This window comes from Artibeus jamaicensis, unplaced genomic scaffold (assembly GCF_021234435.1).
Source record: "Artibeus jamaicensis isolate MK-2021 breed Jamaican fruit bat unplaced genomic scaffold, CSHL_Jam_final contig_558, whole genome shotgun sequence".
NCBI classification, from domain to species: Eukaryota; Metazoa; Chordata; class Mammalia; order Chiroptera; family Phyllostomidae; genus Artibeus; species Artibeus jamaicensis.
In genome coordinates, this window is record NW_026521886.1 from 1,151,675 (window position 1) to 1,155,933 (window position 4,259).

The 4,259-nt window shown below is 43.6% G+C and overlaps 1 pseudogene; it reads right to left on the reverse strand.

The window, feature by feature from the left end:
- Positions 1–2,292: 2,292 nt before the first annotated feature.
- On the reverse strand, positions 2,293–2,834 carry LOC119060650 (60S ribosomal protein L18-like; annotated as a pseudogene).
- Between the last annotated feature and the right edge of the window lie 1,425 nt (positions 2,835–4,259).

Here is a 4,259-nt window from a genome sequence, read left to right on the forward strand (position 1 = left end):
CTAAACCAAGTCTCAGATATTTATTTAAAGCCCTGTGCCTAAAGGCAGGTGAATGCCTAAGAACAAGTCATCACCAAACAAGAGCAAGCAGGCCCAGGGGCCCCAAGATTAGATGAATCCTTTCAACCATCAGTCAGGCTCAGACCACGAGTCTTTATTGGCTGCTTGAAATTATTGTAGACTATGCTACAACAATTGCTGAGCATTGAATTGAGCAATTGGGATGATGTTGAAATCTAATTTAGTCAATGTTCTTTCTCTTCTGTGGAGTCAGAACTAAGTTTCCTCTGTTAAAAATAAGCAAGGCAGAGGTCGTGGCAGTGTCCCAACCTTTGAGACGCCCGGCAACACGCTGTGCATTCCAGAGAGAAGCACTGGCAGTGACTGATTGCCTCAAAAATGGTCCTTAGCACAAAACAATTCCACACCTTGTACTGGGGTAACATATTCTAGAATGCAAATTGTGACATGGAGTTATGACACTTGAATTCCTATGTGTTGAGGGAGCTCCTCAAGGTCTATCTCAGAAGGTTTGAATTCCTGCTAGAAATCACTTACAGGAGACTCAATAAAGTACTTGGTAAGGCTGCCAGGTCAGCAGGTACATAGAGCTGTGTGCTCAGACGAGCAGAATACTGTACTTTTCTTTGTGTACTCAGAACACATCACTTTATTTTTATTTTTTGAGGTAAAGGAAGCTGTACTTTGTGATGACACTAGGAGCAGAATTTTCATTGTTAAAGAAACATACAGCACCAACACGTATTTGTCCCTTTAGCAACCAAGAAAGTATTTCTTGGTGGCAACTTTCTACATTCACCAAATAGTTGAGTACTTTTCCAAAAAACCCAAAATGGTTTCAAGTACCAACTCTAAACTCTTGGAATCCCTCCCCTTATCCAACCTTCCTTGTGTAGCCAGTGACATGTCTGACCAGGTGTGTTAGGCTGAAAAATGCCCCACCCCCACTCCAAAGATACCCCTGTTTTAATCCCCGGAAACTATGAATGTTACCTTCTATGAGGTCTGTCCAGAAGGTATCCATCCACGTAATATGAAAAATAGAGACATTTGTTGAAGAAGATACAAATACAAGAAATGTCATACATAGGACAATGACGCCTCAGTCCCCTTCAAAGTAGGCACCTTGGGACCTCACACAGTTCTCCCAGTCACCATCCGCTGCCCTGTCATATTTTCCTGAATCTCATCAATAGTCTGAAATCTCTTCCCTTTCAAAGGGGGTTTTAGTTTTGGGAAAAGCCAGAAGTTGCAGGGCGCCAAATCTGGGCTGTAAGGGGAATGAGTCACCTGGGTGATTTTGTTTCACCAAAAAACTCTGCACAAGACATGATGCATGAGCGGGCACGTTTTCTTGATGAAGCTGCCAATCACCAGCTGCCCATAGGTATGGCCTTCTAAATGATCCGAATAGTTTCTGCAGAGGAATGTTCAAGCTTAACACAAAATATGATGCAGATTCATTGCTCTACTCACTCAGTTATTTTGAATATGGCGGCCACACAGTACACATGCTCACTCAGCAGCATCTACTGCCCCCACCAACTAGTACAATGAGGTCATCATTGTTCATGCATGTGCATTCCAGTCTACTCTCCTTGGCTGCCAAGTTACATCGATGTCATACTGATGCACACACCAGCCCACAGTGTCCACATCATCATGGATGAAATGAGACATTCACACAGACTACCGAGGCTGATGGAGGAAAAGGGACAGCATGGCTTTTCTCTCAAGGGAGCAAAACCCAGAACCCTTGCTTTGACCAGCCTTTATGGGATTTCTCAGCACATCACACTATGGTCCTCATTATACTATGCACAGGTTGCTTTAGGTGGTTCCTTTTTACAGAAAACAAAGGAGCCAACGCCACTAATCAATCACAGAAGAGGGATAATTGCAAATGAAAAGGGCAAAATTGGTTGAACTGGTTACACTCGTCCTTGGAAGGTTTAGCGTGGATTTTAGAAAGTTACTTTGCAGTGAATGTTTGTTTGCCACTGGGAGCTGGGCCCACGCCATGGAGAATGGTCTCCTACATCATACCAACCATTCTCATTACATTAACAACGGCTAAACTTTTTCCTGGGACAGATATCTGTCAAAAGAGACTTTGCTAATGTGATTAATTTAAAGAGATTGCTATAGGAAGATTATCCTGAATTACCTGAGTGGCCCCAGTGTAATCATTATAACTTTTTTTCCAGCATCCAAAATCTTTTTAATCACAAGGTAGGATCTGGGGTTAGTTTTTGTAGTTGGGCTGTCCCTTCAGCCTCCGGCAGGCTTGAACTCACAGTCCGTGGATAGTAGGAAGGGTTGGGTGTGGCATGTGAGGAGTTCCAGGGCCTTCCCAAAAAGCCTGTACGACTCTCAGCCCTTGCAAGGACCAGGAAGCAAGACACTGCCACAGCCATTGAGGGAATCCAGGGCCTGCTTGTCCAAGACGAGAATCTTGCCTTCAACCTTGAGGATGTGGCTCCAGGCACGACTGCTCACACAAAGTACACACACTTTCAGTTTGGGAACCCCCTGAACATGTACATCATTGCTTATAATCCCTATAACCACAGTGATTTTGCCCTCACAGCCAGAAGCTTCACCTTCCAGATCATCAGGAAAAGAAACAGAGATAGCCTGTTAGAGCAACTCATGAACAACCTCTTCAGTAAACTTGGTTGAAAGTGGAGTTGGTGCTCTGGCCATAAATCTGTATAGCTTGACCAACAGCCTAGGAGATGTCCTGGCTCTCAGGCTCCTTGGGCTGAAACTTCCGTTCTTTGTTGTGGGTGATGTCCACTCCCATGATGGTGCCTCCTGTACCCCCAGGTCCAGAAAGCAATCACTAGAGTTCATGTGAGAGATGCAGGAGAGCAGAAGGCTAGTGGGAAATGTGATAACAGAAGCAAAAGGTTGGAGTGATGGAAGGAAGGGGCCATAATCGAAAGAATAAAGGCAGTCTCTATTCCTTTTTTTTTTAATTTATTGATTTTTGAGAGAGAGGAAAGGAGAAAGAGAGAGGGAAACATCAATTTGTTGTCCCACTTATTTATGTATTTATTGGTTGATTCGTATGTGTTCCCTGACTGGGGATCAACCCACAACCTTGGAGTATCAGGATGATGCTATAACCAACTAAGCTACATGGCCAGAGCTTCAGGCGGCCTCTAGAAGCTTCTGGCTTGCCCCATAAAAGCAAGAAACAGATCCTCCACTGAAGCCTTCAGAAGCTGTGCTATCATCTTAATTTGAGACTTCTGACATCTAGAACTCTAAAAGAATATTTTTAAAACTCAGTGTGTGGTAATTTGTTACAGCAGCAAAGCAAACTAATAAATTGGGGGTTGGCAATGCTCTGATCATCTGAGCAACTGTTGTTACTCCAGCTTGGAGAGCTATGCAGGGCAGAGATTAGAAAGGAACAGAGATCACACATGAACTTGACCCAATGACCTCACATCCTGGATCCACACTCACAGTGCTAACTGGAAAAAGGCATAAGCACATTTGTTACATCCCAACCTTGTTTGTCAGCTTATAGAACACTAAGGGTGCTGCAAAGAAACAGAACCACTAGTGTGTGTGTGTGTGTGTGTGTGTGTGTGTGTGTTAATCTCTATTGTACGTTATTTTTTTAAATTATGTTAGTGTTGTTCAAGTACAGTTGTTTGCATTTACCCACCACCACTCCCCCTATCCCAGCCATCCCTACCTCCCTCTCCTGCTTCCATCCTCCCCCTTGGTTTCATCCATGTGCCCTTTATAGTTGTTCCTGAACACCCTTCCCACCATTGCTCCCTCCTCCCCCCTCTCATTACTGTCAGATTGTTCTTAATTTCAGTGTCTCTGGTTATATAACAAACAAGCAAGCAAAATGTATTTTCTTCCATTACCATTTAGTCTCTTTTTAGTCCCCTCCCCCCAGCAATCATCACACTGTTGTCCACGTCCATGAATCCTTTTTCCTTTTTGCTCAATCCCTCTACCCATAACCTCCCCTCTCCCCCAATAGCTGTCATCCTGCTATCTATGAGTCTGTCCCCCATTTTTCTTGTTCAGTTTGTTCATGGGATTCCACATATGACTAAAATCACATGGTATTTGTCTTTCTCTGGCTGGCTTATCTCACTTAGTATAATGTTCTCCAGGTACATCCATACTGTCACAAAGGGTAAAATTTTCTTTTTTCTTGAAGCTGAGTAGTATTCCACTGTGTAGATGCCCCATAGTTGTTTTAT